Here is an 11,345-nt window from a genome sequence, read left to right as displayed (position 1 = left end):
TATACTTTATGGTGAGAGAGAGAGAGAGAGAGAGAGAGAGAGAGAGAGAGAGAGAGAGAGAGAGAGAGAGAGAGAGAGAGAGTAAATTCCAATTTCAAGTCTCTCCTGGTACAGTATAAGAGCTCATTCAAGTACAGAGTAATTGATTTCTAATTTACCTTCCGTCCCTTTTAGCCGTCCCCTTTTCCAATACCTGTTACATAATTTATACCCTCCTACTACTGAGGAAGACTGTATTCTGAGAAAACTGTTTTGACAGTCTCGTCACTCGCGCCTTTGAGACCAGGGATGGACCTTACTCGCAAAGTCCTCCGGGGGTAAAATGACCAGGCAGATGAATGTCCTCTTTGATGGCAGTGAATCCTTCCTATCGTGTGAGACAAAATATCCTAATTGGGTTTGTTTCCCATGTGATAGTAATTATGAAATTTCACCTTCCTGGAATAATAATAATAATAATAATAATAATAATAATAATAATAATAATAATAATAAAACGGAGTGAACACCTGGATGCCATTCAGTTTATACTGAGTTTATATTCTGTTTAGTTTGAAAGAGGGTCTCCTTCCGAAATAATAATAATAATAATAATAATAATAATAATAATAATAATAATAATAATAATAATAATAATAATAATCTCACAAAAACAGGAGTCACAGAAATGGTGAAGAAATTCACAATGGTGTAAATATATATTTCTAATATATATTTATACTTACACCATTGTGGACCGCCAATAATAATAATAATAATAATAATAATAATAATAATAATAATGCACCTAAAATTATGACAATACGAAATACAAGAGGAAGTTGATGTCATATTCAGCATCGGAGCTAACAGAAACAAATGTTCAATAATAATAATAATAATAATAATAATAATAATAATAATAATAATAATAATAATAATAACCAGATTGCACCTAAAATTATGACATTACGAAATACAACAAATCTTCAGAAGTTTTGCATCATTGCACCTAACACCCAGCCACTATATTCAATTTGGAAATTCTTTGACATTATCTTTATCATCCATTTTCCGCTTAGGAATTCCTTTATTGCTTCTGTTTTCACGTCATAAAAATTCCTCTCTTAAAAAGGGCCTATCTACTTCTTGTTCGATTTCCTTTCTAGTTCTTTTCATAGAAAAGAAATATATCTTTTCCATAGGAATTGAGATAATGTAAATAGGACCATGATACGTGATTGGAAGACTGTATTGCTTTAATTAACAACCATCTTCTTATATACAGGACAGTACCTCCAATCTAATCATTAAGGGACCATCTAGCATATCTAACGCAGATCAGAAGATATAACTAAGTCTGATAAGAAATCAAATGTATGTGTGTATTATAAGCACGATCGGTTATACATGTATCCGTTACCTATAATATCTGCATATGATATGCAAGAGAACGACAATTGTTATTCCTTACTAACAATCATCTTGAGGATCAGGCGCTGAATCTTCCCGTTTTATTTTCGTTGTTTTGCCCTTACAAGTTTTCTGACATTTTCCAAATTGTTACTATTCCTGAAAGTATGTTAATGACAAAATACAAATTCATTAATCAATATCTGTTTTAGCTGAGGATGAATCTCCTTGAAGCAGCAGTACCCTGAATGTAAAGATCTACTCTCTCTCTCTCTCTCTCTCTCTCTCTCTCTCTCTCTCTCTCTCTCTCTCAAGTTCTGTATGGACTTGAACAACTTTTCAAGTCCAGAATGAAGAAGAATAAACTACGAAAGTACTTGTTCAAAGTCCCGGTTTTCACTCACCTTCTGACGTGGATTTTTATATTCTCAAGCATGCGTCCCTTCGTGCTGCATTGAGAGACACACGCAAACGCATATACACACACACACACACACACACACACACACACACACACATATATATATATATATATATATATATATATATATATATATATATATATATATATATATATATATATATATATATATATATATATACCCTCACGTGTACAGGCATATACATGCAAACAAACCAGCCTTTATGTGCAAACATACGAGTACGCATACAAGTATTAAGCCCAGGTGAGCACGAACGCCGACCTCTCTCGCCATAATCAGCGAGAAGTCCTCCCAACATGACCGAGGGAGTAAAATGGGGGATTACGTTTTGCGTATGACGTCGGCCGACGCCACAAAAGAAAGCGTAGGACATCTAATTAATGCATTTCTCGGGGCATCACGCTCTGCCCGCCAGGGGTCCTCAAGACCCTTGCCTGGGATCAGGCGCCCCCTGTGACTCTCTCGCATCCTATCGGGTCCACGATCGTAATGACGGTCAAATCGCATACTCGTAAAAATGCAAATTGGTCCAGAAGCTCTTTCGGGGTTCGCTTGTAAGTAATGGGTATTGCGGTTTATTGGGGTGAGGAATGCATTAATAATAATAATAATAATAATAATAATAATAATAATAATAATAATAATAATAATAATGAGGTGAACAATAAAAATAACGAAAATTATGATCATGATGGTGATGATGAAAACTTTAAAAACAAATCTGGTGCTACAAATAAAAAAAATGCAATGATGATGATGGTGATTTTAAGGAAAATTATAATAAAATTGTTACAGTGACGCTAAGAAATAATAGTCATCCTATAATTTTATATTTGAATGGAGAAAGAAAATATTCTAAAACGTCGAATTTTTAACATTATGCAACAATTACCTTTACACTGAAATTTCCCTATCTCCTTTAGATTAACTCATATGTAAGATCTCACTTAATTACCAAAAAAAAAAAAACTCAGCCTGATAAAAAAACCTACACAAATAAAGAAGAAAGAAAAAGGCAGAGGGAGGGAGGGGGGTAGAGTCCGTCAAAGAAAGACACACACACAGCTTCATTAAGAAAGGATTCTGCTGAAAAAAAAAAAGTTAATTTTTTTTTTTTTTTTTTGGCGAGTTCCTAAGAGGCTTAAAAAACGGCAGGGCGCCTCGTGGAATCACGTGGGTCGGCTACAAGACATTTACATCACGAGAACATTGCTCTTCCAGCTGTTTCAAACCAGTGTGTGCAACTTCGACCACACCTTGAATTTATACAGCTCAGTTGAAGGTACAATCAGGTTTTGGACATGGCCTGTGATAATGTGTGTTAGGGGAAATCTATTTCATCCTTGGGGTGAACTATGGTCTCTAACTGAAAAATAAATGTGTGTTATTGTTATTAACATTATCGTCATTATCACAGTCATTACTTCCGTTTATTATTATCTAGTTTTATCTCGCGTATCTAAATTTTGTGTATTATTATTATTATTATTCAGATTTCACTGTTACAATCCCGTCTAATTAACATGACTCGTCTTGTTCTGATGATTTGAGAAAAATTCTTGGCATCTGTTGTATTTGCAAATTTAACCACCGGTAAATAAGCACCCTTTTTAATAGCAAATTCGAACTGCATTATGGACCTGTCGTAATGTTTATATTAATGTCCTGTCTATATTTAATATTATGTCATTCTCGCGACAGAAGTGCTATTATATGTAAAATATATATATATATATATATATATATATATATATATATATATATATATATATATATATATATATATATATATATATATACATATATATATATATATATATATATATATATATATATATATATACACACATATATATACATACAAATACAAAATACGATTCAAACGTAGATAACAAGGCACACTGCTAATATAATTATTATAATAGCAATAACAATAACAAAATATTTTTTAGTTTGAGGCCATATGCAAATACAGCATGCTAGTCTAATAGCGTCAGTCCCTTAATAATGACAAAAATGATATGTTCTTCAATAAATACATATTGTACACACATACACATATATACAGTATATGTATATATATACATACATATATATATAATATATATATATATATATATATATATATATATATATATATATATATATATATATATATGTATATGTATATATATATATATTGTGTGTGTATGTGTGTGCGTGTTTCTGAGAAACAGGAAGAGAAGTGAGGGATCTTTTCATCTTTCACACTAATTGGTCTTTGTCTTCCTTTGGTGTCTGTCGGACTTTAGTAGTAGAAAACTTTTGAGTACTTAAGTGGCCATTGAGGAAAATCTGTGAAGTACTGGCAAAGCTCTCCATATTCCCTCCCCCCCCTCCCCCACCCTTCCCTAGGACTACCTCCTTTGTTTAGGATCACTTAGACTGGAAACTACACTCTCGCATTCACAATATAATAATAATAATAATAATAATAATAATAATAATAATAATAATAATAATATCCTTCATTTCAACTCAGGGACATATACGACGACAAACGATGTAGAAACAATACAATTAACAAAATTAAGATATACTGCATAAGAAGCTAAAATAATAAACGGCTGCAACCACACAGTTGCTTAGTGAAGCAAAATAATAATAATAATAATAATAATAATAATAATAATAATAATAATAATAATAATAATAAAATAATAAAAATAATAATAATTACCGTTAGAACTGTATTCTAATAATAGTAACAAACTATTAATTGACAGTATTTTAGAATATAATAATAATAATAATAATAATAATAATAATAATAATAATAATAATAATAATAATAATAATAATAACGCAATATGCATCTCAATATTCTTTTGGACCACAACACCGTATAGTATACCCAACTTTTGCCTTTAGCAACAATTTTCTGTGATTAATCTGGATATATAATTTTGTTTTCATGTTGATTTCTATATTGTTTTCAAGCTGAATAATTGCATTTTGCCGCAATATTTTTCAATCATATAACAAAAATTAAGACAGCTGACAAAATAATGTCTACACTTCCCGTAAATAATAAAAATAATAGTAAGAAATAAGATTATACATATACAGTATATATTCATGTATATATATATATATATATATATATATATATATATATATATATATATATATATATATATATATATATATATATATATATAAAATGTTACCCGACGTCTACCTCCATAACTCGGCTGTCTCAAGCCTCTTAATTTACTTCCCTATACTTCTATACCTACTTTCTCTATTCTTTCACCTTTAGAAAGTCTCTTGCGAAGGAAGAAAGGACAGAAGGCCTTCCCCTGGAACGTTATTCGAATTTCTGTTTGCGCTGTAACAGAGGAACCAAATGCAACGAGATTCAGCTGAGAGAGAGAGAGAGAGAGAGAGAGAGAGAGAGAGAGAGAGAGAGAGAGAGAGAGAGAGAGAGAGATGAAGGCAAAGCATATCTGGGAATATCTAGGCATCCCCTTCCATTACTGTAGCAATTGCATTGTCACACATGCTGAGGCAACATTCGAGGTACATTTTCGACGGAGAGAGAGAGAGAGAGAGAGAGAGAGAGAGAGAGAGAGAGAGAGAGAGAGAGAGAGAGCTGCTGTGACATGAATGAAATACATTCTTTACTTTGCTCGTGTTTTAATTTGTGGAAGAGTAACATTTTTCTACGAGAGAGAGAGAGAGAGAGAGAGAGAGAGAGAGAGAGAGAGAGAGAGAGAGAGAGAGAGAGAGAGAGAGAGAGAAGCTGTGACATGAATGAAATACATTCTTCACTTTGCTCGTGTTTTAATTTGTGGGAGAGTAACATTTTTCTACGAGAGAGAGAGAGAGAGAGAGAGAGAGAGAGAGAGAGAGAGAGAGAGAGAGAGAGAGAGAGGAATAAAATACATTCTTTACTGCTTTCGTGTTTTAATTTGCGCAAGCGTAAAATCTAATGGTGATACAACTGCATCGTAACAAGTTCTTGAAGCAGAAAACAAACTGCCAATTAAGTGGCATTTGCCTGAACCGCAGAATCGCCTTTTCACGACTTCTTCTTCTTCTTCTTCTTCTTCTTTAACTTCTATTATCCTTATAATTTATCTTTTTATTGGCCAAAATCAGCTTTTCATGACTTTCTTCTTCTTCTTCCTCCTCCTCCTCCTCCTCCTCCTCCTCCTCCTCCTCCTCCTCCTCTTCTTCTTCTTTAAATTTAGTTCTCCTTATAATCTACCTATCTTATAATCACCTTTTCGAGACACTCTCTTCCTCCTCTTTTCTTATTCTTCTGCCTACGTCTTCAACTCGAGTTATAATCCAACTTTCCACTGGCCAAAATCCCCTTTTCATAGCACTCTCTTCTTCTTCTTCTTCTTCTTCTTCTTCTTCTTCTTCTTCTGCTTTTCTCCAGCCAGCGCATTTAACCTGATCCTTATAATTTCTCTTTCCATTGGCCGATTTCCTCCGAGACACGTGTGCGGCTTTCAGCCGCGACAATGTGGGTTTTCAATCCCGGTGGTTTCGTCGGCTTCGGAAGAATGCGAGATAGCGATCAGGCGGGAAGGGAACTCTACTGCTTGTGGTTTTTCGAGGTCCAAGATGATGATGAGGTGGCGTGGACTCTTAAGTCATGTGGTGTCCGAGCAGCCATCGCGTTTACCTGTTTATTTACTCGTCTGTTTGAGTCTTCTTGCATGTTTCATTCAGTTTTGCACCTTTACTGTATTGTCACATTCTATGTAATCTGGCTATTTTATGGAAATGTCCTCTTTTTTTTTTCCTCTCTTGCTTTCCTCTAACTTGTGTGTGTGATTTTTTTTTTTTTTGCATAAAATCTAAAGCAATGCACTTAAACCAGTGGTCTTCAAACTTTTTAAGACCGCCCACTTTAGCATTTCCCAATATTAGCCCTTCAGATTTAGCATATAAATTATCTTCATAATAAAACATAGGTACCAGGGAACTTTTTTTACATTTTCTTAATATGTTCAAACAGAATTTTCTAAATGCATTATATGGTAAATGCATCTAAGAAATTTTCATGATAGTTAAATTTAATAACCCAGAAATCAATGACTGAACTTTGATTATTGTAAATAAAATTCATGATGAACCTTATGGCTTGAAACATGGCCAAAAGATAAACATAAAACACAACTTCTCTGCTGTTCATGGTAACCACTGGCTCAGGTTAGGCAGCTAATAAGATGGATGTACTTGTTTCATATCTACAAGTTTATCAAATCGGGGAGAATTGCAGCAAGACATCGCGTCATCCTCCACCTCTAACCTTGTTTTTGTTTTGATTTAGCAAGGGAAAAAAGCCGATTCTGTAAGTGGAGGAGAAAGGTAGAGTGTTTTCAGTGCACGCTTACCAATTCTAGGGTATGATTGCCCAGAATTCCTGTACGAAGAGCTCTTTTTCACTTTACACCGGAATCAAATTTCATTGCAAGTATTCATCTTGGTCAGGGTCTGGCACAGAATCTGGCTCAATATTAAATGGATCTGCTAATCTATGGATTCAAGATCAGGAGAGTATCTATGAAAATTCTTGACCCTAAAAGGTGGTTGATTATTTCATTTTGAAGACAAGGATCTAGTTCTTTTTTTCAAACATTGCAAAATTACCAGCATTAATTTTCCTAACCCAGTTCTGGATCTTAGCAATGAAACAATGAATCAACAAAATGAGTTACAGTTTTGTGAAGTTTTAGATCTTTATTTTTTTTTTTTTGTATTCTCTTATTTTTTTATATAGTTAATTTTTTTATTGTAATCTAGTTAAATGTCCATGGCCCACCTGAAAACCAGGCCAATGGGCCATGGCACAGTTTTGACTTAAACTAATGCCATGTTATTTACTTTTCGTTTCATCTTCCTCTTCATAAAAAAATTTAATAATTTTGTCTTGTTTTAAATTCTATTCCATCCGTTCTTGCTGCTTTTCAACATCCTTTTTTTTTTTTGCACTCTGTTTCCTATCTTTTACCTCATGTAATTTCTCTTTATTCCTGCCCTTTGCTGCCTCTACTGTACATTTCATTAAGGATTCTTTCACTACCTGATTCCTCGGTCTTGGTAATTCAAGCTTTATACCCAGACGTCCTGGGCTCAGGTAGACCACAAAACTCGTTAGGGGTAAGCCACAGAAGAAACAAGATCTGTTAAGATTTCATATCTAATGCGATAAGACAACGAGGGTCTTATTTAATTAGTTCTTATTTCGGTATTTTTGTATATACCTGGTTAGGAAATTTGCTAGGTAAATAAGAAAACTTTATTTTCAAAATTCGTTAGTGATCATTTTCCTAGAACTTACGCTGAAAGAGATTATGGGGATCTTAATTTACCAAATACTTTGAAATGGAACGTTAAAATTCATTTCCAGCAAATAACGGATAATTCTTATCTTTGCTTTGGCAAATATTTGCAGTCTTTGGTTAAGGTATCTAGATATATTCCTCTTAACATGAGCTGTGTTACAAATACGGGAACTAACTGTTTATCTTTGCCTTACAACAATAGACGTAAACAGAAGCGAAACGTTATCATTCAATCCCAGTTGACATCAGATAATCTTTACCTTTATTGTTGTAAATACCTTGTTTGCAGAGTCTTCGGCTCAGGTATCTGGAAATATTTCTCATAAAATGAGGTGTATTAGACAAAAGGAAATGGGTGTTTAACTTTGCCTTACAGCATCATAGGTCAACAGAAGTTGCCGATACGCACAGTCACAGTCCCTTGAAATATTCCATGATTCGGCTCCACAAATGGGGGGTCGAAAATATCTCAAGTAAAGCATTCACTCCCTTTAGAAAAATGAACAAATTCAGGAAAAGCCCAAGACATGCCTTAAGAAAATGACGTTACTTCTAAACATATATACAGTACTATTGATTACATCTCGAATCACCCCCACCCCCCCCTTCCCACCCATCACGTACCCGCACGAAACAAAACCACGACAAAACCTGCAACCTGCAGCGGCAGCGACCATCCTCCGCCTCCCTCCACAACATCATCTGGGGAGAGTTGCAGGACCCTGCAACAAAAGACGGGAGGTCTTCCATATTCATCAGCTGACACGAGCGATCGGTATTCAATGGGATTGCATTCACCAGCACCGGGTCGCTAATAACGCATTACTGAGACCCACCTCCTCCAGGGGGCGGTAATGAATACGTTCAATATTCAATTCATTAAGCATTCCGGGCAGACGGGAACCACTGTCTAGCGGCTAATGATGCAGAAATGTGCTCGGACTCGATAACAAGACGGTGATGCTTGCAGGGCCACTGGCAAGATCCTCTCTCACCTACTGATGAATGTCAGCTGAAGTGGTGGGGTCGATTTCACAGGCAGTAAATTAATGATGTCATTGGAGTGAGGAATGGCCTCTGCTTGGGAAAGTGATGGCATCACCATCTCAAAATGCAAGTGACTGCAAGCGTTACCGAAGTGTTGAGAAGCATACAAACGAAGTCAAGTCTATCAGATGGGGGGAGAATTATGATCGCTGAAGTGATGACCTCACTGTAATAAACAAGTAAAAAATGCGCCGAAGAAACTTCTGTACAGCGTATAATGCCGTATGAAACTTTCAGCCACGGCCCACAAAACTTTTAGCCGCGGCCCATGAAGCTTTCAGCCACAGCCAGGTGGTGGCCTGTGTTGTTGGTACCTATAGCGCTGCCTGTCGTACGATTTAGGGCTAACTTTAACCTTAAATAAAATAAAAACTACTGAGGCTAGGAGGCTGCAATTTGGTGTGTTTGATGACTGGAAGGTGAATGATCAGCAACTCAATTTGCAGCCCTCTAGCCTCAGTAATTTTTAAGATCTGAGGGAAGACAGAAAAAGTGCGGACTGACAGACAAAGCCATCTCAATAGTTTTCTTTTACAGAAAACTAAATGAGGACATCGCTAGCGTAGATGACTTCATCAAACTCCGATTATTGTTGTCATCGACCTCGATTTGATTTCAAGAAGGAAGCCGCACTGGTGATTTTGAAACTGACTTATTACAAAAATCTTCTGCAATCAATTGGTACCTGCTGGCACTGTCTCCTTAACTGCAGGTCGTTACTAGAAAGTTTGCAATTTGTAAAACCTCTCCTTATACAGGGAGTTTTGGATGTTCCTCCTTTTAAACTTCTTTTAACAATACTAACCTTCCGACAACTATAGTCCATCTTCCCAATTTATTTTAAAATACAGTTGGTTAAAAAAAAAGCAGTACCATTTCTCTCTCTCTCTCTCTCTCTCTCTCTCTCTCTCTCTCTCTCTCTCTCTCTCAATACTTCACATAAATTCATTGTTTTGTATGAAATTAAAGACTGCGTTAAAACTTCTCTCTCTCTCTCTCTCTCTCTCTCTCTCTCTCTCTCTCTCTCAACACTTCATCTAAATTCATTGTTTTGTACGGAATTAAAGACTGCATTAAAACTCACTTTGAAATGTAACTCCTCTCGCTCTAATGCCTAAAATTCTTGCTTTCAATTTTCATAGGTTATCATATATCTTGAATATGGAGTCTTGCTCCCTAAAAGAATACTGCCATCTTGTCCAAGTATATGAGAGTTCACTATACACATGAGAGCTTCAGTTTGCTGAGCTGGATAAATTTTTTAACATATATCTACGAGATTCAAGTTCTAGTGTCGTGATACAGTTTTCCAACTACAGTGTATGCTAAGATACAAAATACATTAAGATTTACTTTACCCCTGCAACTGCAATCAGATTTTCTCTTCTCCCTGTGAATTTCTCCTCTCTCTCTCTCTCTCTCTCTCTCTCTCTCTCTCTCTCTCTCTCTCTCTCTCTCGGCCCTGCACTTCGCTGTATCTTAGTCTGAATTAAATTCTGAACATTGCAGTATGAATTGTCAGTTTTTAGACGCGTTGGTACATTTCCTAAGTAATTACCAGAATAGGGGAATATGAGAGAGAGAGAGAGAGAGACAGAGACAGAGAGAGAGAGAGAGAGAGAGAGAGAGAAAGCAGCAATGTTCCTTCTAAAGCAAAACGAAAAGCATAATATAAAACTGAAAAAGGAAAAAAAAAAACAGAAAACCCCATTGGAAGGAACTTTGGGCTACTGTCGAGAAGTTTTTTCCTTCTCTCTCTCTCTCTCTCTCTCTCTCTCTCTCTCTCTCTCTCTGTGTGTGTGTCTCTGTGTGTCTCTGTGTGTCTGTGTGTGTGTGTGTGTGTGTGTGTGTGACCATTTCCTTCCAAAGCAACATACCCTCTCTCTCTCCCTCCGACCAACTCTCAAACTGAGCATTTCTCTCTCTCTCTCTCTCTCTCTCTCTCTCTCTCTCTCTCTCTCTCTCTCTCTCTCTCTCCACCAACTGGTCCAAAGCTCTCATAATGTACAACTTGTGAGCCTTTACACTTTAAGGCTGCGTCTCCCTGTGTGTCCCTGTTCTTGCATGGTTTCAAAGACCCTCTTACTTCCCAGCATCATTGTTGGGAAAGCCATTACCT

Source organism: Macrobrachium rosenbergii, chromosome 24 (genome assembly GCF_040412425.1).
Source record: "Macrobrachium rosenbergii isolate ZJJX-2024 chromosome 24, ASM4041242v1, whole genome shotgun sequence".
Classification (NCBI taxonomy): domain Eukaryota; kingdom Metazoa; phylum Arthropoda; class Malacostraca; order Decapoda; family Palaemonidae; genus Macrobrachium; species Macrobrachium rosenbergii.
The sequence above is the reverse complement of the archived record's forward strand: the minus strand, read 5'-3'. Positions refer to the sequence as shown.